This window comes from Amblyomma mixtum, chromosome 3, assembly GCF_055824585.1.
Source record: "Amblyomma mixtum isolate Tamu chromosome 3, ASM5582458v1, whole genome shotgun sequence".
NCBI classification, from domain to species: domain Eukaryota; kingdom Metazoa; phylum Arthropoda; class Arachnida; order Ixodida; family Ixodidae; genus Amblyomma; species Amblyomma mixtum.
The window spans coordinates 17401465-17426041 of record NC_143014.1 but is presented as its reverse complement, the minus strand read 5'-3'; the positions used below and the strand labels follow the sequence as shown (position 1 = coordinate 17426041).

The 24577-nt window shown below is 47.9% G+C and overlaps 2 long non-coding RNA genes across 2 annotated transcripts; one reads left to right on the top strand and one right to left on the bottom strand.

Annotated features, from left to right (window-relative positions):
• The first annotated feature begins 831 nt into the window (after positions 1-831).
• LOC149349349 (uncharacterized) lies at positions 832-8226 on the top strand. The gene is made up of 3 exons (XR_016290035.1): positions 832-1952; positions 2431-2547; positions 3183-8226. It is a non-coding gene; the product is annotated as an uncharacterized LOC149349349 (long non-coding RNA).
• Positions 8227-17942: 9716 nt separating this feature from the next.
• LOC149349348 (uncharacterized) lies at positions 17943-18959 on the bottom strand. Its single transcript, XR_016289408.1, has 2 exons — positions 18705-18959; positions 17943-18089 (listed from the first exon to the last, which is right to left on the bottom strand). It is a non-coding gene; the product is annotated as an uncharacterized LOC149349348 (long non-coding RNA).
• Between the last annotated feature and the right edge of the window lie 5618 nt (positions 18960-24577).

Sequence of the window (24577 nt, the reverse complement as noted above, 5' to 3'; positions counted from 1 at the left end):
GGTCTCGGCTTCCGCTCGGACAGGAAAAGCGTCATGGTCACATGACCTACTTGCCATAGGCTGCTTTCGAACACGGCGCCAGAGTCGGGCTCCCCCTCGGTTACCGTACAAGGACGCTGTCATCTGCTAGCAGACGATGCAAGCCACGGCCACTACGACGCCGAAGCAACGCCGTACGCTCGATCATGATACTGAGTCGATTTAAAGACTGTACTGTCAGCTTAGCGTAGGTGCATTACAGAACTCAGCTTCGGAGGTATGCTCGCCGCTGCTGCTTGCGGCGAAGTTCGCACAAAGTAGCCCAACTCGTTGCGGAAAGGCGGATAGACGAAAGCCTCCGCAAAAATGTTGACAACAAGCTCTATAGCTGCTCCAGTATACGAGTGGTTCACCTGCGATGCTTTCAGGTAAGCGTACAGACAGCATGTGGCAAAACAAGCGAACAAGAACCTCTTGACTACACGAGCAAACATTACGCGCTCGCAGCTCCGAACGCGCGTCCGTGTGCGGTGGATTTCAAGAAAATAAACGAAGCTGCAAGAACAAAAAGTCTTGCGATGGCTCAGAGAGGAGCTACGGAGCTCATGTGAAGGTTTAACGCATGATATCGACCTCCAGGGACACGAAAAGCACTCAAAATGCACACGGAGTCTAACTTAATATGGCTGCCAGCGTGGCGCGCAGCTATCGTCTGCTGCCTTCTCAGCAGCCCCAAGCAGCCCGCGGACTGCCATAGGCTAAAAACGAACGCGTTGCTATGGCGATGCAAGCAGGTGGGCGGAGCTTTCGGGCTGCCCGAGAAAAACAAATACCGGACTCGAGTCCGCAAGTAGTCCCGGGGCCCTATTCTCGATATTCACATTCGCCTGTCGGCGCCATATTGCCTCTCTGATTGGCTGTCAGAAGTGTCAATCGCCGTCAATGGGCGTGTCAATCAGGGTCGGTTACGCGAGCACTTTTCGCGGTGACGTCGATTTGACGTGGCATTGAAAATGCATTTTCGTAGCGCTATTCTTGGTGCCCGGCTGGTACATATATGTGATTGTGAAGGGAAAAGAAGCTACAAGCGGTCCGTGCGAGAGCACTTGCGCTCGACTTGCCAATTCGGAGAAAATAGCTGCACACCGGAAATGGCAACTTCCTAAAATCTGATTGGTTGGAACAATATCACGTAAATCACGTGATAGGCACACATTTTGGAGTGATGTCAGAATGACGTTTCATCACGTTTACGTTGTGCCGCCATTGCAAAAAATGGCTGAAATTCGCCGCCATCATTTCGCCCGGCGAAAGGTACCCGAATCATGCAAATGAGTTAGTGAAATGCTGATTTATACGGCGTTAGGTAGCCGCATTTTAACGGGTATTTATTTCAAGACAAAACTAAGCTTACAAAAGTCTTGTTTTGATTGCACAATGTAATGATATCGCGTTGTAAGAGCTCATCTGAAATAAGCAACCCTCGAGAGCGTTAATAGTGAAGGCTTAAGCGTACAGCCGCATGGGGGCGCTAACTGCTCTCCCGTTGCAAACCCTTCGCTCGCGGTGAGAAATCATCCGTCCGTGCGGTTAGTGAAGCGCGAAAATTGCTCGAATGGCGGTGCCGGCGCTGCGATTTGCTGCTCCTTGCATTCATTCGTCGTTTGTTAAACCCTAGAAGTGGGAAAGGTGAGCGACTTTCGAGGTCACCGCGATGCTTTCGAGTTGTCTCTGACTAGACAGCTCGTCTGTGCAATCATCTGACGAGGCATATATGTGGTGGCTATGCAAGGATGCATTGCGGCGAGAAGCAGTGCCGAACTGTCGAGCTCTGAGGGACGATCGCCAGCTGTGAAACGTCGCTGAACGGATGGGCTTTGCCTCGCGTGATGAGCGGATGACACGAGAGGTGTTCGCGCGGCCGAGCAACAAACTCCAGGAATGTGTCGGGCTTCTTCACGAGACATCCGTGTGTGTGTAGCATCATTCTCATTCCTTTCGCATGCATGCTGGAGATGACTTTAAAACAAGAATCCGAAATTTGTATTCGGCACTTCGCGTTGCTTTTTTCATACTGTGTTTCAGTTTTTGCACACAGCGCCAAGTTGAGAAAACAAAGCCTAGCATGCTAGTACGTTGATCGATTTCTTTGTGTTTGGTGTTGATGAATGTGAAAGGCAGCATCGGTGAAATCAGCTGAAAGGCGTCGTTTCCTTAAGTGTGAAAAAAAAAATGCGTGACATTGTAAAAGAATACTATAACCTGTCTTAAGCATTATTAATGAAGCACACTAAAGTGATTTCGCTATTCAAGCTGAAATTTTCATAACAGTGTTACATCGTCAGTTACGCAGCAGTCACGTGGAAATTACCGTAGGAGGGTGGAAAAAATTATTTCTCTAAGGGCACACGGAAAACAAATATATATGAGTCTTGTACATTTTATTTACAGGTGTGGTGTTCCTGCCGGTGAAGGTTCCAGCTCACAAGAATCTGTGCGGGATCCATCCATGACCCATTTATGTGCAGTCTCTCTCCATGTGCTGCCCGCATGGAAATCGTTAAACTGGTGAGCATGTGCTTAGTGTGTTGTGGCAGGCATGAAGGGATAGCATGTTTGCCTGCAGTAAGATTGCATGCGGCTAATGATATCTGTCTGCATTTATATATAGTTTATTGAGCAAGGAAGAACAGTGTAAATAGAACCACATGTAAATTAATCATGTCTGTACTTTTCAGGTGACAGTGGAGATAGGTGTGGGTGACACGCAGTGTTGCTCTCTGGCTTTGGATTTCTCTTAGTGACCGCAATGTCAAGGTAGCCTCATTTCAATTGGTGCAAAATGAAAAAGCATGCATATACTAAAAAACTCATGGTAGTCATAAACAGTTGAACTTGTGCCCTTCCTTGCAGTGCATTCTGTGATGGTTTTCTTGAGTATAAAAAGTGTGTATTAATTATTTGTATCCATCAGTTTGGGAAATGTGTCATCAAGTACCTCTAGCTATATGGCAACACTTCATTTTGATACTAATGATTGATTTTGCAGTCAGCGTATTTTACATTTGTGCGTAAAACTAGACAATAGTTGAACTTGAGGCTTCAACAATTTCTCATATTTGGAAACGCAATGTCTAGCTCGTTGGAAGATTTCAGTGCACAGCGTTGATTAATGTGCAGGTGATGGTTTGCATCTTATGCAGATGTGGTGGACTACTCTCACCGTGGGGTCTCGTGTGCTCGGGAGCCATGATGCCAGATTCATCTTCGCTCACCCCTCGGCTGGACTGGCTGGCTAGCTGGGTGGTGATACCGGGTTCCTGAACGATTACATGAGGTGTCTGCAAAGGTGTCATGGTCATGGTACGCCATGGTCAAGAGTTCTCTGCAAAGGTCAGCGGAGCTTGCACTGTGCAACACAACATATTCATCCACACTCAGCTGCAGGACCATGACACCACTGGCAGGTGGTGATAACAGAAGGAGCACCAACATCTACAGCAGGGAGGAGGACACAGCACCATTTGGATTCTACCTGACAGACAGGAAGTGCATGATCAGCAGCTGCTTTCGAGAATTGCACTCACTGCCGTGATTGTCATGTGTAGCTATGCCACAAGTAATCAGCATACATTTGCTCTGCTTCAAGTTTGATAGCATACTGCCAGGAAGCTGATGAAGTCTTCATCATTTTGGTGCTGTTCTTTGAATAGGACCATATTGGTGATATCCATGACAGTAGAAATCATTTTTGTCTGGTGCTGCAGTTTTTTGTGAGTCAGGAAGTGTCCCAAGTGTTTTCAACCTACCGTCTGCCAACTTGCTGAGTGCGTGCTTCAACACATGCTTTGGGGATTGTGAAGAAGTGCTTTCCTTCGTGTGGTGCCTCCCTATGTGTTCTGCTTGTACACAACGCACATTTTATTTGGTGCTTAAGTTCAGTGAAAGACAGGAAGCCACCAAAATGTTTTCCTTCTAGCACCAGGGTGTTCACTGCACATGCTTTCACCAATGCATTGTTTGCTTTGGTGTTTGTTGAGAGCCAGCAGTCCACAACATCCTCAACATACAGCATGGTCGCTGTGTCTCTAGTCATTTACAACATCTGTTCTTCAGGGTGCAACATGCCTTGTGTGGTACTGTTTGTGTGATAAGATCGCAACATGCTTTTTCTCATGGCATCTGGTTGCCTCTGTGTGCTTGCTTTCGACTGCCTCTTTCACATGCTGCTTGTAGTTATACAGCAGTGAACTATTTTTCCTGAAGGAAAAGTCACGTAATTGTTTCATGGTCATTTTCCCAGATGAAAATGCAAGGCCTGGCCAGCGCTCTGACACGTGTACCCATTCCCATCTTCTAGCTCAAATTTGTACCCGTGACGAAAACCTAGAAATTGTACATTAATTCAGTTGAAGGTAAATGGAGGCATAAATTATGCAGCTGGACGTAATTTGTGTTTCAATAATAAAGCTCCAAATGGCATTTTGTAGCTGGAAGGGCATGATCCGGTCCAATAATTCAACTGGAAATGGATCATAATAGTCGTAGTAGTAGTAGTAAACTTTGTTGATCTTTCTGGGTTACTCAGGCGGTCTTCCCAGGTTTGGGATCTTTTTCTCTTTCCAGGATTTGCGGTCTGTGTTCTTTTTCTGTGCTGGGCCATCAACCTTGAATGCATGCATTGGAAGATCACTGCCCACCTGTCCTCCCAGTGAAACTCTGTTCGATCCCATTTTCATTGACATGTTCCCTTGCGTTTTGCTTCATGCAAATTGGGGATGCTGTTTGGTCATTTTATGAAAAATCCTAGACAACCTGCTCACCCCCTGAACCCTTAGTGTGACTGGACCATATCAGTGTACGTGCTGCCATTTTTCTGTTTAGCAAAGGCGACTGCTGGCTACTTAAGTTTGCAAACTAGGCAACACTAATGTGCATGTACACCACTGTCAAACGGTTATGAAAGACGAGTCTGTCCCAAAAAAATTCTTATCTTTGTAGACGAGACACATTCGTCAATATGCATTGTTGCACTAGGTAATGATTCGCAGTTAGGCTGCATAATGAATTCTTGGATGTATGAAGTTCAGTGATGGAAATTAATTAATTTGCCAATAATGGCTTCCACAAACTTTTCACTCTGCATGTAAAAGACACCTCACTTTTTTTAAGCAAATTGCAACACCTAAGAGGCAATGCAACTTGTCTCGCTCCCAAAAAATGTAGGGGCACAATTAAGCTCAGCATTCATGGGTATGACACGACAGTGTTCATGGCTCCCTGCAGCGGTTTCTCTTCACACACATAGTCACTGTTCTTCATTCGGGTTCACACATTTATCAGAGTTGCCTCAACACAGGTTCCCAATTCTTATCTTTGAACTCTTCCACACTGCAGTTCACCTACGTAATGTTACTGTAATTAGTTTCTCACTAATTGGCACATCTCTAGTTCACTGCAGTAATTACATTGCTAGGCTTCAAATTAAGCCAACAGCACACACACATCACTCCCCCCCCCCCCTTTGTACCTCAGCAAAGTCAATGTGCCTACACGGTCTAGTTGGTAGCGTGCCTGGCTGGCGATCCAGGGGTCATGGGTTTCAAGGCAGAAAGAAAGTTGTTAATTTTCTGTACGTAAAATCTATTATTTTATAAAGTGAAGTAGTGTCAGATGTGTGCTGACGTTTGATTCAGATTACAAATACTCTTTTCAGTGACTTTCACTGCGGACATCCACGCGTGAGGTTTGTCTTTTGACGCAATGCCGGCTGGATAACAGTGGTGTGTGCAGGCTTTCCATACCTTTCTTTTCTGGTTGCACATGGCACCCAATAACTTCTTAGCACCAATTGCGATGCCATCATATACAATACAGCACTAATGATATTACTTGGTGGTAGTGAGAAAAGAAAATTATTCTTATAGTGTGAAAAAAGAATAGCAGCCTGTTTCCACCTGACTTGGTTTGGTTTCATACTTCTGCTAGAACTTTAAGAGAAATTAGCCAGCAAAGCTGTACAAGACGGTAATTTTTCAGGGAGCTTAAATTTTATGCACAGGCACTTGCAATGACTCCAATTTCATCAACATTTTGCAACCTGTTCTATCCTTATATTGGTGGTGAATAGCTTCTGTTCATTAATTCAACACTCTCTTCGTGGAAACTCTGAGTCAGACTTGCTTACCATTTTTCAAGCTGCCTTAATCATGCTCAAAAAAACAATTTACCCTCCATGTGCACACACCACTAGGCATTTTAAGTGTTCTGTTTTTTTTTTTTTTTTCATGCAGTGGAGTGTAATACATACATAGAGGGGAGAAATCTCCAACCTGTCACTTATGCTCGAGCACCAGAGCGGATTTTAAACGCTCATATCAGGCTTGCCCAAACAAACCGAAACCTCCTTTCCAAGGGGTGGAATCACAGGAGCGATGGGAGGCTTCTCTGCGCAGCTCACAGGCAGAGCTTCAGCTTTGCATCATGGCCTGGGCCTTGAAGGTTGCTGCAGCCAAACAGTGCCTGGTCACCTAAAGTGGCCTGAGGGCCGTCGCCGACCTCTTCAACACCCCTTCACTAACCCTCACCTGATCCACTGAAGTGGGACTAATAAAGTTATTACCAACCAAGGGCTGTAATAGCCTTCCTGCCAACGCACTTCACCATGGTAATTTTGAACTGCTTCTTTGAACAAATAATCTCTGAGCTGTACACAAGCTTTGTTCTCAGTACAGGTAGGCCCTTTGTTATAGGAATGTGGTAATCTACTGTTGCAGAGCAACTTCGATTAGTCCTCAGTGTCCTTTCAGACATTTGCCGACATTTCAGCACCTACATCTGGTATGGTGCCCTTCACATAACTGTAGATATCATATTTTGAGTGTACATAGAGGGTTGTCTATTTTAGTTCACAGTAAAGGAAGGTACTTTGAGAGTGAATGCATTTCATTGAGCATTACTCTCCTGCAGTGCGCAATAGTGGCATCACAGGGTCTTTATTGCATCAGTGTATGGTGCAAATGTTGCCTAACGGCATTGTGATCCACCCCTCAAAGAAAACCAACAATGGCCCTGATATGTATGTGGTCAGGAGTGTGCACAGAGGGAAAGTCATGCACTTGCACATCAGGCTAGAAACATGACTGAGGCCTCTTGTAGATTGCTCGTGGAGTGCACAGGGCTTGCCAAAACCAATCCACATCATCCAATGTTATCATGCTGCATTAAGAGACCTTTTGCTAGAATACCACTGCTTGTCTGTGATGCTGCCTCCCTCAAATACTGTGGGTCATGTTAGCCTTGCATTTCTTGCCCCATTTGTGTGTTATCTTGCTGCTGTGCATGCTTGTGCTTTTCTTGTTGTGTTGCTGTTCTTCCTTCTTAACTCACCGTTGTTTTTATTATCCTTCAGCTCCTTGACCTGACCCAGAGCCATGTTCAGGCTTAATATGACATGCGCACTAGATAATACGCGTGTATGTGCATGATATGATAATAACTTGCATGCACGTTAAAGAACCCCAGGTGGTCGAAATTTCCGGAGCCCTTCACAACGGCGTCTCTCATAGCCTGAGTCGCTTTGGGACGTTAAACCCCAATAAACCAAACCGATAACTTGCATGAAGCAAATAAAGCAAGTGTCTTGCACACTGCATTACCTGTTTGTGATGTGGCATCACCCTCCACCTTCATTATCCCCCTCTATATTCGTCCCGTTCCCCAATGTTGAGTAGCATATGTGAAGATATCTTTTTCCAGCTGACTTCACCTTTCTTGACATCACACATTGCCCTCTTACAAGGAATCTTGCTGCATTGAAAGGAGCTGCCTGGTGCTGCTGTGGATGCATTACTGTTGTCCTACAGCAAAGGAATTGTAGGGATGGGCATGACAAATTTTGTTTCACCTCTCACATTTTGGTGCGTACTTGCATCACACGAGTGGTGCACCTGCCTATATGCCCTTGGTAAGTGCTGTGTGCTCATTGTTAGACAGAATTAACGAGATTGAGGGCCTTTTCAAACATTGAAATCAAATAGCATTATTGAAAGCCTTTTTTTATTTGAATGAAATTATGTACCTGCCACTCTATGCCATGCATTCGTGAGGTGCTTTTATATAAAGTCCGTGAAGTCTGCTTGCAGGCAGGCTTAGTTAATGTTCACAAAGCAAAAGATGAGTGCCATGTCCTATTGAGATTAAGTGAAACGCCAACACTGTGAAATACATGCTTCTGTTGACAGTGGACTTTTAGCTTTGTTTTTCTTTAAGTACTGGCGGGAAACAATATCTCCCTATTTTGCTTTCGCATTTGACGCTTTTGATAATAAGACGTACGCGCTCATAGCGTTGCACTTGACGCGATTCGCAGTCGCGTTTCGTGCGCGGCCGCTTGCAAACGTAACCAAGGGTAGTGTTAAGGTCTATGCACCTGAAGAAGTGACACGGTGAGGTAAAGCTTTCCAACGCCACTGACGCGTTGAGGTTACGATCGAGAGCCAGCCGTTTCTCCGCCAATTCCTCTCCCCGTGACGCTGACCGCATCTCACAAGTACGGAGACGCGACACGCTACGCGATGGCTTCGGGCAATAAGCGTTCGCTTCATGCAGCACAATTACCGCTAAACTCTTATTTCCGTGACGACCGGCCACAGGGTCTTTAGCGTCGCATTCAGCACCATCACTGTGCGGCGAGTACGCCGAGACCGCCGCCGCAACGCAATTCACCGTCCATCTCTACGGCGCTACTTTGCTAACTCCCCTTCGCGCCGCAACTCGGCGGTGTTTTTTGTACTTGGCGCCAAGTAGCAGACGACACCGTTTATTTTTTTGCCATACTTTTTTCTTTATTCTTCAATGTCGTCATTACATTCTGCTGTTACGCATTTTCGGACCGCCCCGATTCACACGTCACGGGTACGCCCCGCTCATGGCGGATTGGCGAATATCGAGAATCGGGCCCCGGGTCGCAGGAGACACTTCCGTTCCTTTTGTTCAGTCTGTTCGGGAATGCGCATTGCGTGGCTGCTGTGCCTTTGGGTTCAGCAACAGGACTGAGTCAGGAAAAGCGTTTTTCTGCATTCCTGAAGGAAAAAATGACCGGAAACGGCGGTAAATAGGGCTGGAAAACTTCGTGCCATTAAAGAACACCCGCTTGTGCGAGGCAAGCTGGTTCATTAGTTAAAACAGATGCTTGGGCAAGTTGGTAACTCATTTTCACCGGAACAGCGCGCACTAAGACACGGACAAGAAGGGAGACACGACACACACGAGCGCTGACTTTCAACTAGTGTTTATTGTTTGGAACGAGGCATATATACACAGTTCCAACAACACAAGGAAAACAACCATCCATTCATAGTCAATTCATGCATGTCACACTGAACAAGGACGATAACAACATTATCATTTTCCCTTCACTAAAAATGTCAATTCTTTTGAACTGATCGATAAAGAGGGGCTACTGACGCATGCGTCTTTAGACCAGGCGATGTGCGCTGCTTCGATTATTTCGCGTGTTAATTGGTCACTGTGTTTACTTAAAATTCGTGTGCTAGTGAAGTCAGGGTGGCAAGTTTTGTTTTCACAGTCTCTACAATGAATCCCGAGATGCCCTTTTACTGTGTTATGCACGTTATTATTGTGCTCCTTCAGGCGTTCAGTGAGCATGGAACACCATCTTAGAAGCATGAACTCGCATTATATAATTAATAATCGTATTATTTGTACAAAGCAGTTTCGGTTTCGGTTCGTAGTTGCCAGGTTTTGCCAGGCTCTTGCATGACGTCAAAAACCAGACAATGCGTTGTCACGTGGGTCCGGAAAGCCGTGACGTCGTGTAGGCATGTCGTCTGCTTGACACGCACGTGGTGCGCGTAAACACGGAGAGCCGGGCGGAGGGCAAGTCGAACAGCTCCGAGTCGGAAAGAAGAGTTTTATTTCGGCGAAGACACCGATTATGAGGAATCGCGGGATGACGCAGACGAGGAAGAAGACGCCGCGGTTCGAACCGACGATCGGCCGATTTCAGTCTGGCGATGGTCGGCGGCAGCGATTTTCGTGCCGTCGGCGCGTCTGTCACACAGCGCAGACGCCGACCGAGCGCCGGTCGTCGCCTGACGAGCGCATCGCCGTCGCGTCGCCGAGATAGCAGCCGTCGGCCGACCCGTGTGAGTTCGCACTAAAGCGATGTGATGAGTAGGCCTTTTATTACAGCACAGTCGACTTCCAAAGCGCCGTCAACTGCGGAAGCGAGACCAACTAGGCCTAGCGACGACTAGGGCAGCCTGGGACCAGCGCGCAGTTCAGGCGCGTTCACACTAGGCCGACGGGACCCCGAGGTCGACGCGACAGCGACGCCGACGGTCGCGTCGGCCAACCTGGTCGTTCCCCGACTAGCCGTCACACTGCACCGACGACGACGACGACGCCCCAACGACCAAGCGTCGTCCTAGTGTGACAACGCCGCCGACCAAAACGAGACCCGTTGGCCGACGTGCATTGGGCATATCGGTGGCCGAGCGAAAACATTCGCCGACCAAAAACAAGTAGCGAGCTCAGAGCGCGAAGTGCAATCATTATTTAGACAAATAATCACAGCAACATTCATCAAGACATATGGCCACTTGACCGACGCGCCGCACTGATCGTCGCTTGCGAACTGCCGCCCCACTGCAAGCAGGGACACGGAGCGGTGAGCATCGCTGCGCCGCTCTAGCTCCGCCCGCAACCGGTGTCGCACTTCGCCGCCGTACAGCAGTCCCTCAGAAAGACTGCTCGAGAAGCGACAAAGCATGCCTGCTTATGTTTCGAGCTTTCGGCAACGGCATCGCTCACGGGCGCTCCGGGCGGCGAGCTCTTCTGCTGCCTGGTTGCCGTGGTCGTCGCTAGGCCTATAGCCTCTTCCGCATCGAAGCCGCAGCGGCCGGCGCTTCGGAAGTCGCCTGCGCTATAATAAAAGGCCTACTCTACACATCGCTTTACTGTCTACAGCATCATCTCACAATAAAATAATAGTATGGTAAATCTCCACGACGTCTTCAGCAGCGAAGCGAGCGGGCGCCAGGCGAGCCGGACCCCACGTCGGGCCAAGCGGCAGCTGCGAGGCGGTTGTGGCAAAACGTTTGCTCGTATCACAGTCGTTACCTTTGCCAGCAGCTCAGTATTGGTCAGCGATCCTCAAAAATGACACATTTTTCACATTTCTTATCCCAGGGTTTATTATTACGTCAAGAACACACTTTAGCTGCTTTTTATGACACGCCGGCAGACGGGATCCAGGCTGGCTGGCTGGCCGGCATGCTCGGCGTACTTCACGTTCGCACAAGAAAATACATAACATCCATGATACCAGAGAATGCTTCCTACATTATAGCACGGGCAATATGCCTGTGCAAAAGTGGATCTTTCGACAACGCCGGGCGTAAAGCACAGTCGCACTCGCGAGCGTGCAGAAAAAGAAAGACTCGCGAGCACTCGTAACCAAGGTTGCTAGGCCGCGAAACCGCAAAACTTGGTCCGGTACGTCAGAAAACTGTGCAATGACGTAGGAAATACTTGCTTGTGTTTTCTTCTCTGTTCCTACGTCACATTGATGCACTAGCGATGGCTCAGACTTCAAGAGTGAGCATTTTCACAAACTTTAAAATGAAATTAAAATATGTTCTAGACCTCCCTTAAATTTAATACTTCGCTCTTATGGTCCTCACATACAAAGGAAACGTATGGCAGTCTTTTGTGCAACCTTGGAATTTGATGTCTCTACCCCTTTAAGCGCGTTGTGATAGCATGACTTCACCACGGCACGTTTCACCAGCTTAGAATGAGATGACGTAAAAGAGAGCAATGGCTTTCTGCTTCGTGGCTGGTAAGACCAACACATGTGATGGTGCATTAATCTGAGTTTGAGGTCTAAAAATTGGATGACATTGTTTTCTGGCACTTCAGTAGTTAGTATGAGGGGATGAAGTAGCCCCTCTTTATCGATCAGTTCAAAAGAATTGGCATTTTTAGTGAAGGGAAAATGATAATGTTGTTATCGTCCTTGTTCAGTGTGACATGCATGAATTGACTATGAATCTATGAATGGATGGTTGTTTTCCTTGTGTTGTTGGAACTGTGTATATATGCCTCGTTCCAAACAATAAACACTAGTTGAAAGTCAGCGCTCGTGTGTGTCGTGTCTCCCATCTTGTCCGTGTCTTAGTGCGCGCTGTTCCGGTGAAAATGAGTTACCAACTTGCCCAAGCATCTGTTTTAACAAATTTCATTTCTAGTACATCGGGCCCTATTAATTGTCTGTCCGTCCATCCATGGTGTATTCTCGTCACCTACAATAGACCCTTTAAAAAATTCAGCGCCATCTGGTGTGTGGTGCGCAAACCGCGGTGCCTCCGCCATTACTTGGGCATACGCCTGCCGGTATGCGCTCGGGCCAGATTGAAAAGTACGCGCGCCCGGCGAAGCCACAACAAGCGCAATTTTCTTGTTTCTGTGTCCTAGCCATGTTCCTTGACATTGGCTATCTGCACCAAGCTATAGTCGCGATGCCGGCATGCTGCTGTGTGCCTTTCTGCAGCCAGCGCGGCGAAGAGACGCGCACGGAAACAAGCTGTGTTTCCAGAGCACGGAGCGCATGGAGTTGCTGCATGCTTCTTTCTTCTCGTCCGTGACCTGTTCGTTTTCACATTAAAATAAATGATATAAGTATTGAAAGAGCAGCGAAAAGTTCCTTCTACCGTGCAATCGCTCCGCTGTATAGTGAGCACAAAAATAAAGGTGCCACCTTCGGCGCACTCGAGGACATGCATTCCGATGCTGGCGACTGTTTCGGCGCGTCACAAAATCAAAACGTAGCTCAAACGCGCTTGTTTTGGATTTTCAAGAATCCACGTCCATTCATAGAGAGTTCCGTGTGCGCGAAAAAGAGCACGACGATGCGGCGCGGCGAGGAGCGCCGTCGTTCTCTCCGTTGCGAACATGCAGCAAACGACGGCGACATAGGCGGAGTGCAGCAGCAGCAGCTGTGTGTTTTCGTTCGGTCAGGGCCTGTGCACTCTGGCTAAGGCAGGAGACACATGTCCGGCAACACGTCCGTCGCGCCGCTTCCGAACTGCCACACCACAGCAAGCAGGGACACACGCAGCGGCAAGCACTGCTGCGCCGCTCTACCTAAGCTCCGCCGACAACCGGTGTCGCACTTCGCCGCAGCGCAGCAGTGCCTGAGCGCTGCTTGGCTTGGTGTACAAATATTGCAAGAAAAGACGGCATCGCCTTGTTATTAGAAAGACTGCCAGCTATACTCGAGCGGCGACAAAGCATGCCAGCTGATGTTGCGAGCTTTGGGCAACGGCACCGCTCGCGGGCGCTCCGTGCGAAGAGCTCTGCGGCTGCCTATCTGCCGTGGTCGTCGCTAGGCCTATAGCCTGCTTCGCATCGAAGCGGCAGGGGCCGGCGCTTCGGAAGTCGCCTGCGCTATAATTGAAGGCCTATTCTTCACTCCGCTTTGCTGTCAACAGCATCATCTCACAATAAAATAATAGTATGGTCAATTTCTACGGCGCCTTCAGCAGCGGAGCTAGCGGGCGCCAGTCGAGCCGGACCCCAGCGTCGGGCCAGCGGTAGCTTCGAGGCGGTTCTCGCAACAAATTCGCTCGTACCACAGTTGTCACTTTTACCAGCAACTCGGTATTGACGAATGACCCAGAAAAATGATATATTTTCTCATTTCCCTATCACAGGGTTTATTATTTACGTCGATAACACTCATTAGCTCGTTTTTATGACGCCGGCAGGGGATCCAGGCTGGACGGCCGGCAGGCTCAGCTTACTTCACGTTCGCACAAGAAAATACAAAACGGCCATGCTACCAGAAAGGATGCTTGCTAGATTCTAGCAACCACAGCACGCCTGTGCTAGAGTGGAGCTTTCGCAAAGACACCGCCTGCGGCGACGCCGGGCGACGAGCTGCGCGCTGGTCCCCGACTGCCCTAGTCGTCGCTAGGCCTAGATCGCTGATCGAGCGCCCGTATCCGAATCCACACGCATTTCGCCCTGCAGTGCGCCTGCTTGTAGTCGAGTCCGGTCCAAGTGTTGTTAGCCCTCCTTTATCGACAGTAGATTCGACCTGCAGGGTAACACGGCAACGCGCACTGTCGACGGATCGCAGTGATACCGGCTTGTAGCTTCGCTGAGAGGTGCGGCCGAACGATAGGAGTCCAAAAGCCTTTCCGAAAATCCGCCCGGGATGACAGTCAGGTCCCTCGACCTCTGCAAATTTTCCACAATCGCTCTCACAAACGCAACCAGACATGCCACAAGGTGGAAACTAGTGCAAAGGCTGTGCAGAGCGCTATAGCTGCGCGTCTTCCAGCCAAAGGTGCCCAAAATATGGCGCACGACGCCGACGAAAGTTGCTGATGATGATGCCTGCCGAGTTGCCAGACTGAATTTTCTAAAGGGTCTATTGCTGTCGCCGTATGCAACGCTCGATCATGGGCTTTTCTCGTCAAGGAAAAACGTGTTCCAACGTACGTTCTGCAGCTGTTTGGAGGATTCCAGCCTTCGCAGGGCCATTGCTCAAGAATTTGCCACATCCTGAAGGCTGAACCCAAAAAACACAAAACCTCCTCAGAAACTCCAAAAAAGGATGGAATGTCCCAGTCCCAGTACAACGTTTATCAAACGTTTCCAGACCATAGAGGCACGACATAGAAACACAAGCAAAAATGCAGTGCTCCCACTAAAGGTCTAGAAACGTTTTTTCTGGAGTGTTAAGCAGCAACAAAAGCGAGTTAATGCATTTTCGTCCCAGAAATGTAACTGGGCATAACGTTTTGGGACCAATGATTTTCAACAAGAAATAAAAATCGACTGCTCGCGCTCTCTTTTCTCTCTCCTTCGCGCCACAAGCTGCGGGGAAAGAAGGTTTTGCTCTTGCACTCGTCGTTTTGAGAGATGAAACGGCAGTTTCATTAGAACAGCCGAAGGAAGCGGTTCACCCCGCATCTCTCTCGGTGCATGCGTTTCTCGCACGTGGGCCGTCGGCTCCATGATGCAGGCAGGCGGCGGCGGTCTGCATTTTCATCGCGCCGCCGGCAGCGGCGGTCAACATCTTTCCCGTCTTCTAGCGTTTTCCCAGCTTGCGCCCAACTTCAAAATTGTGTGGTGGTCCCTCCAGGCGTCTCCGACTATCGGCACTCCTCGCTGCGCCGCTGTCTAGCAGAAGTGCGGTAATGGCCTCCCGTCGCTCGCCCGGCTTCCTCGCTGGACGGACGCCATTTTGCGCACGCTTATTCGCGCTGCCCCAGACGTTCGAGCACAAGCCCCAGCGCGCGGCAGTTCTTGCTCTCGTCACTGCGCCAACTGGGCTGTCGTGGACTTCGTAGCTACGGATTCACGGAAGTTTTCCCGCGCACCTCGGCGTGCCCACACCATTCCTTTTGGAACTGATGCCGCGGCTGCGCATCGCAAGTCCTTTGCGCAGCTCCACGGCCCTACTGATGCCGCTGTTCGAGGCGGCGTTCGTGGCAGCGGAGTTCGTGGTAATAGGTGACTCCTCGCACGCACCCTGCATTCCTCAGCGCCTCCGACGACTGCAGCACGTTGGTGGTGGCAGCGTGGCCGTCTACTACGGTCTGAGGCGGGAAGGACCTTCCGAGACCCACCACTCTCTTTCTGCGAGTGCCCATGGATTAGCCTGCTCTACCAACTTCGCCACCGCGCAGCCATCCTGCCGCAGCGGTATAGTTTGTGCAGTGTTCGCGTGGTTATATTGACTCTCTCCCACTGGATTAATCGTGCCTTGATCTCGACTCCCACGCTGGACTGTGCCGCATGCGCGGTCTGCCGCACCATGGATGCAGCGCGCCACCGCACGTACCTGAGCACGTTCACCTTCCTGCCTGGCTCCAAGCAGTCTTATCCCCACACTTAGTCACAAGAAAATAAAACTCCCAGGATCGTTACGAGGGTGTAACGCGTAGTTTGAGCGCTCGCTGTGCTGTGAGAAGGCGCAGGACAGAAGCCTGCGTTTAATTTATGGTTTCAGCTGTTGCAAGCCTTGTATTTCATCCCTGGGTTTCCGTAGGCAACGTCGTCAAGGTATGTTGGTTTATTTTAATTATTTATTTAATTTATTTATTTAAGCATACTGCAGGCCCTTTTCGCATTTTTTTTTATTTTCGCCTAGTAGAACTAATATTTTTTTCGGTTTTGATAACACGTCGCTGAAGCTTGCTCCGAGTCTCTAAGCGTGAGGGGGGTTTCAACTTGAAGAAAATCCGTGACCTGAAACTGCGTGTCTGCAGCGTACGCCCATCTCGTCTTTTCTTTTGTCACCGAAGTTGCTCTTTACATACGTTTGCTTTTGCATGTGCATATCTGCTTTTGAAGCCCTTAGAATGCTCGTTTAAGGTGCATCAACTTTCGGCCTGTATTCTGTTTTACTTGCTTCATATTGCAGATTTCTCAGGGCTGGAGAAAAAAGTGGTCATCATATGCATGGCGCCGTAGTGTTATGTACACTGTGTATTAAATGGTGCATACGTTTGCGTCTGCTGTTTGTATTCATTCAGATTTGCGCCGTTGAACGTAAGTTTTTCGGCATGGACTTTCAATTCGGTCTGTATTGTTTTTCTTTGACTGAAACATGAATGTATTTTGATTGTGGTGGTGTATGGTGCGGTCGCCGGCATGGACGACAGGATGCAATTCGTGCTAAGAGCACAGCTATTTGCTCTTATATGAGCCAAATCGGGTGACTTTTTGAGTTCATATTTCCTTTGTGTGCAAAATGCTAGGACATTTCACGTAAACGGATAAGTGCAGAACGGCCGAGCCAGCACGCATTCAGACGAGTGGAAAGGTGGATTACACCACCTGTAACATAAGTATGCACCTGAAATTTGGCACATATGTGCGCTTGGATGCCTGCAGGCTGCACGAAAAATGAGGAATAATTTTATTGAACCAGAGCCGAGAAATCGAGCATTAACCTTTTGGGGCTTTCCATGGGACGCACAACTTTTTGGACATTGATAGTTGTGGGTACGTTTTTTAGATGTGTTCGGGAAAAATGAGTACCTCCTGGGGAGATTCCAAATGTCCCGATGGGTCATTTTTGGGAGATTTTGAGGAGGTTTTGTGTTTGTTGGGAATGGAACAGACAAGCTCGGTTTTACAGGCGCAGTCTTTTTCTTCTGCTGCAAAGAACCGAAGCCCCACCACATAGAAAGAAGAAATGGAAAGAGCTTTCTGATTTAGCGAACACAACGGCTGACTTCTTGTGGCACCAAACCCTTTTCCAGCTCCGGGCATCACCGGCCAGAAAGAAGCACTCGACAGAGAATGTAATCCACACCGCAGGGAACGTGTCGCTACCTACGGAAGTGCGTCGTGTTCTCTCCCAGGGGCCAAAGTACGCCACGGAACCCAAAAGGTCGCCCGCAGAACTTCTGAGCATGGTGAGGCAGGTGTCCAGGTTGGCACCGGTGGCAGAATCCGATAGGTGCGTGTCTGAAGGAGTTGATGCGCTTCTGCGTTGCAAGGCCCCAGTGAACACCGTCTCGGTTCCGCGAACTGTCTCGTATTTGAAGGGAAATTCGCTGCGTTTGCTCCCAGCCGACAAGGAAGGGGGATTCCTAGTGCTACCCTCCCATTTGTACGTCAAGAAGTGTAGGGAAGCTATTCTGTCTTCGTTTTCTGTGGCCAAGAACCTCCCAAGCAACCACCGACATCCTTCGGACGGCCGACAGAGGTCTGTTTCGGATATTCTGTACGTCCGCTGAACATCCGCAAACAGCCGATAGACGTCCGTCGGCCGTCCGAAAGGTGGCCAAAGGTATACGGTTCGCCCGCCGACGGACGTCCAGTTGAGTACGTCCATTGGCGGATCTTTCTCGAATATTCGCATATATGGTGCATGCGTGCTTTTTTCACTCCGCGCGATGCAATAAAACCAAAAACAATTTGATGCATAGCACGCATATTTTATTGTGGTTGATGATACATCAGCAGAGCAATGGGTTATATTCGGAAAATTTCTTAAATGTGACTCTTCAAATGTGGCAAGCTTGGGACACACATCCGTAATCTTCCCACCCACAGGATTTCTGAAATAAAAAGAACGCGGCAAACATCAGTCATGTGAAACAAGTGGCACAATGCAGCACCCAAGTAAAAACATTGGAACCAATTAATAGAAGTGTTTAATGCTGCAAGTATAACAGACAATGCACTTTACCACCTCCATAAGTATGAGGCAATAACAGCTCTCACTTTTCCACACCATATTTGACAATGTATCTGTTCTTTATTTATTCTCATGGGCCTTAGGGCACTAACCTGCGCAGCACTGTACGCGACTGTGCACAGAAAGGCGCAAAGCTTCCGTTGCGAACCACTGCGAACTAGACGTGCTTCCTACGGTTTGCCTTTCGCGCGTTGTCACTCTTGATATAGGCACAGTGAACCTATCGATGCCTTAAAAATTAACAAGATGCGAAAATACTCCGTCCCGCAACTTTGAAGAGGAGTGGGAATTAGTCCCGCGAGTTGAGGGCTCCCGCAGCTGTATGATGTAGGCTCCCGAAAGTGTGAGAACAGCACACACTTGTGGAAGCCATCTCCTCGCGCTTACTGCTCCCACTGTCCTGTGAACGAATGTTATATGAGCATGCTGCATTGTCCTAGAAGCAAGTTCCAAGAATTGCACTGGATACATATACCTTCGTAGGCAATCACATGTGCACTAAGCCTTCTTTAAACCAAGGTCGACGCAGTACGTGATTCCGGTGTTCCAGAAGAGCTTCAGGCGCTTCCCGTATCTTTCGAATTGCTTAAGTTACATACTACTTTCGTCCACAGACCGAACAAAGCCACACATTATAATAACAGAGCTATAAAGCTCTGCGCGACAACACTACGCGACAAATCAACAACAGCGCTACGGAGCCGCACTGATGGATTGGATTGGACTGACCGCGAAGTGACATCTATGATGATGGGGATAGCAGAATGCACGGGAGTTTTGATACTTACGAATGGTTTCAATGGGAAGTTTAGCTAGCAAAACGGTGGACATGTCGCAGAACTCCACTAATTTGGAGAAGTTATATAATTATAAAACTAGGCATTGAGTTCTTGCAAAATTCTGCAACACCTGCTTCTCCTCTTAGATAAATTTAGCTCGTTATTGGCGGCTCTTGCACTGCAGGTAGGAGTGGAATCGCACCAATTTACAAACATCTTCGCGTTAAACCCTCCAACTGATGCAAATAAAACAGTATACATACACGAAAGACGCGAATATTCTGTGAAATAAAAAACGTCCATACTCATGGCCTGGGAAAATACTCGGCCTTACATCCTTCGGACGTACACCTCGTCTCTCATGCGGACATACAAAAGTAGACACTGTCCGTACGTCCGGCGGATGTACGAATACGGATATCCGAAATCGGATTGTGTTCGTACGTCCGATGGACGTCCGATCTCGGCAAAGGACGTTCGGATCTAGCTCGTACGTCCGACGGATATCTGTGGTTGCTTGGGCTTAATCTGAAAAGAATTAAAGCTAAGGCCAAGAGAGTGTGCAAAAAACTTAACCTTGATCTGTTAACGAAAAGAGCCGATAAAAGTGAAGGCCTTAGTTTACAAGTGTTTTTTAGCGCAAAAACCCACAAACCAGAGTGTCCGTTTCGTGTGATCGTATCTGAGAGAGGCACATGGCAGAAAAATGTAGCCGTTTTTCTAAAGAAGATCTTAAATTCGCTCACGTTCGACGATCCTTTCCAGGTAAAAAATTCGCAGGATGTAATCCAGTTTTTAGAAACTAACAAGAACAAGGGACTGATGGCCTGCTCTTTTGACGTCAAGGACCTATATTATTCACTACCACATGACGAGCTCTTCGTGTGCTTAGAAGAATGTATACATTGACCAGCAAGGAGTAATTGAATTCCAAAACAAGAACGGCATATCCGCCGAAGGCTTTTTAGAACTACTTCAGGTGTATTTAACTTCTACCTTCATTTCCTGGGATGGTGAGTTTTACCTGCAAAAACGAGGAGTTTGCATCGGGTCATGCATAGCTCCCGTGCTTAGTGACTTGTTGTTAGCACAAAAGGGTAGAACGCTTCAAGAAAAATTGAAAGGGTCAAAGGTTGTACAATGTTTTCGATATGTAGATGACTTTCTCGTTCTTATAGACTCTAATGTGGACGAATTTGACGCAGTCTTTACGCAGATCAAAGCTAACTTTGGTGAGTGCCTTCATCCCCTCATACTAACTACTGAAGTGCCGGAAAACAATGTCATCCAATTTTTAGACCTCAAACTCAGATTAATGCACCATCACATGTGTTGGTCTTACCAGCCACGAAGCAGAAAGCCATTGCTCTCTTTTACGTCATCTCATTCTAAGCTGGTGAAACGTGCCGTGGTGAAGTCATGCTATCACAACGCGCTTAACAAATCCTGCATGCACTCCATGCAAGAAAGTTTCCTTCGCCAAACCGATCGGCTCGTTAAGGCTGGTTATCCCAAGCAGATATATTAGTATCAGTGTCCGAATCTATTCTCAGTAGCTTGAGCAAAAATGGAAAAGGGAAGCAGGTAGATTCAGGGACGCGGAAGGAAAAAGAAAAAATTACTGTTTGTACCTTACATTCATCATTTCTCCCACAGACTAAAAAAGATAGCGAATAGAGCACGAGTTAAGGTTATATTTTCGGCTCCAGATAAGCTTGGGAAGATGTGCAAAATGGTTAATACTGATTTCGTTCCCAGAGATTGCGACATCAAGCATGAAAATCAATTCGTGTCATGTGAAGAAGGTGTAGTGTATGCCATTCCCTTGTCATGCGGCAAGCTGTATGGGGGTCAGACGGGAAGATGCCTCAATGAACGCCTGAAGGAGCACAATAATAACGTGCATAACACAGTAAAAGGGCATCTCGGGATTCATTGTAGAGACTGTGAAAACAAAACTTGCCACCCTGACTTCACTAGCACACGAATTTTAAGTAAACACAGTGACCAATTAACACGCGAAATAATCGAAGCAGCGCACATCGCCTGGTCTAAAGACGCATGCGTCAGTAGCCCCTCTTTATCGATCAGTTCAAAAGAATTGGCATTTTTAGTGAAGGGAAAATGATAATGTTGTTATCGTCCTTGTTCAGTGTGACATGCATGAATTGACTATGAATCTATGAATGGATGGTTGTTTTCCTTGTGTTGTTGGAACTGTGTATATATGCCTCGTTCCAAACAATAAACACTAGTTGAAAGTCAGCGCTCGTGTGTGTCGTGTCTCCCTTCTTGTCCGTGTCTTAGTGCGCGCTGTTCCGGTGAAAGCTGGTTCACTTATATGTTACACATTCAGTTTGTTTAGCCGCAAAATAAGGGCAGGAAATACGCAACGTGCGCATGGTGCGAATAGTTGAAACAGGTTTTTACATTTTAACGCAGTATGCCGCGCGCGCGCGGGAGCAGTCCGCGTCTTTTTTGCTTGTGGTATTTTGCGAAACCCACAAATTAAGAGAACTATCGCGTGTTGCGTAAATCAGAGAAAATCGAAAAAAAAATTATCACGGCCTAACCGCATGTTGTTTTGGGCTCAAATTTCGCACAGAGGTTGCATTTGGCGGTCAGTTTTGTTTTATAACACATTTAGGTGGGGTACTTGCCTGATTCGGTCAGAATTATTTGGAAATCCCCATCGTCTGCGGCGACGGGGAACCAAAACCGAAAGGCTTCTCAGCAGTGGTACCTGTAGCGCCATCTCGTACCAACCGGAGATACCCAGCTGTGCTAAATTGGTGAGCAAATCATTTTTGCTTGGTGCTGTCTGCTGCGAAGCAGCGCGAGACATCACCGAAAATGCGGTCGCACAGCGATCAAGAGAAGGCCATGGCCGTGACTTTGATGCGAGTCCAAGTCCTCCTACGCCGCCCTCCCCAGTAGAGAGCTCGTTTCTCCGGTGACTGCGAGATGGCGCCACGGTTACCAGCGCTGCGAAGTCTTTCTGTTCTGGTTTTCCGTCGCCGCAGACAATGAGGATTTCAAAATAATTCTGACCGAATCAGGCAAGTACCCCACCAAAATGTGGTACAAAACAAAACTGACCGCCAAATGCAACCTCTGTGCAAAATTTGAGCCCGAACAAACGTGCGGTTAGGCCGAGAGAATTTTTTTTTCGATTTTCTCTGATTTACGCAACAGTCGGTATGTAGCCAGCCGGTAACAGATCCGTCTGTATTCAGTTATGCAAAAATACATATAGTGTGCACGCGCGTGCTTGCATGTGCGCGCGAGTGTGCGACCGCTCTTCTTTATTGGGGTGGTTTTTTGCGCCCACATTCAGCCTCCGCGCACAGAATTCCTCCACGACGAAAAAGTAGTCCGCTGCTGAAATGTTTCCTGTTATGTAAACAAGAAAAAAATTATAAGCTCTAGGATTTTGACACGTGGATTGTTTGATATAGTAAAGCATTAAAAAGCTGATTTCGTTTACAGTTGCGAATGGCCAGCGGAGTAATACAGGACGCCGCGGAATGCTGCCCAGTGTTAGCAACTGCTGTTTTTTTAAGCTGTATCCTACTTATAGTTTCAAAACACTGTAGCGCAACCAAGGACGTGGACAAAAATGAACAGGAGGAACACCACGCGTATACGAGAGCTCGTGGTGTTCCTTCTGTTCATTTTTGTCCTCGTCTTTGGTTGGGCGCCGCAGTATTTTGAAACTCTTCTTCGTTGTTGGCTCCTGCACATTTTATGCGTTTATAGGTTCATCGAGGTTCAACGACCCGAAGCGACACATTTTAAATATTACTGATTTTAGTTAACTGTTCCTGCAGTTTCTAGCAGACTTGCTAAGGAGTGGTCGATGCCGTTTTGACTAAACTGGCCAAACTATAGATTTGTTTTGCGTTCGCGACTATGCATCCTTTGCAAACACCTCACTTCCTTTAAAAATTATGGACATCAAGTATTAGCGACGTCTTTTGCATTAATGCCTTCTACTTATTTTTGTTCATGAAATCAGGAACATTTCGTGGCCAGTGATTTTGAGAAGCCCAGGGTCGATGTGTTCCAAGCATCTTTCGAAAACCAGACTCCGCGTAAGTCACCTTATCATCTAAAGTGGCTGTTTGGGCTTGTTGGTCAGTGATCATGGTTAAAGAATGCAGCGCGAAAAGACAAGGACAAACGAAGAAGTGGACAGGACTGGCGATGACCTGTCCTGTCCACTTCTTCGTTTGTCCTTGTCTTTTCGCGCTGCATTCTTTAACCTTATCATCGCCCCTACTATTTACCGGCAAGCCACACGGCATTTTTTTTTTGTTTTTCACTGCCAGTCGCTTGTAAACACTATTCCAGGTAGAAGACGAGGCGATTGGAACAAGGATGTGCGAGTGTAGGCGCCTTGCAATTTTCGCTGCTTCACCAACACACTTTCTCACTTTCCGCTCACCACACGATAACTGCCGGTACTGTTCTGAACAAAAATTACTAAATCTGTCAGTTTTGCCCAACTTAAAGGGTCTGTCTACTCACCGAGATGAGTGTATAAATAATGGCATATTCTGGTAGTTGGCACCCTATAACATCTTTTTGTAGAAGCATAAGAGAATATACTACGTATCATTTGTATGCCCCAATGTCAGAGAAACGCACGTTTTGTTCTAGTAAACTGTAGAAGGCGTACCGCTCGCTTTTTCTGTAAATCACATTAATATTTATAGTTACACGTACGCAAAACGCAGGCGCGTTCCCACTTTTAGTTCAGCGTGTGCTAGCAGAGACGCAAAAATAAACTTACCCTATAGTGGCGCCATCTGGTTGCCAGGACGGAAACCATTGCTGTAAACAAACCGACTCTCCACTTAAGCCTAAGAGCGGCAGAATCGTCACTCTAATTATTATAATAAAGCAAATTTATCTCTTCTATGTTTTCTTATAGGCGAAATTCGCGAATCCCATTCGCGAATCCAAGGAAATCAGAGTCCTCGGACTTTTCATACACAGCCAGCGACGCTGCGACACAACACTCGCCAAGCTCCGGCAGGTGGGGGACCAGGTGGGCCGCATGGTCCGCCGGGTTTCCAACAAGCGCGGTGGGTTACGATGCAAAGACGCCTTGCGGCTGGCGAACGCATTCGTGACCAGTCGAATCTTGCATTCGACTCCCTACCTCCACCTGCGGAAACAGGAGGAGGATGCCCTCGAGGTCATCCTGCGCAAAATCATGAAACGAGCGCTGGACCTCCCGGTCTCTACCTCTACCAGCCGCCTTTTGGCACTGGGGATGGTGAACACTTTTAGGGAGCTTCGGGAGGCCCACCTCAACAACCAATACACTCGTCTCACAAAGACAGGGTCGGGTCGCCGCCTTCTAGCCCGACTTCACATCTAGCACACTCAATTCACAGAGGAGAGATGCCGCCTTCCCGTACACTGGAGACGCGCCCTCCACGTGCGGCCTCTCCCCACCAATATGTCCAAAGAGGATCATGATGGCAGGCGCCTGGCGCGGGCGGAAGCCTTGGACCGCCATTTTCTGAGCAAACCAGGAGTCTTCTACGTGGACGCGTCC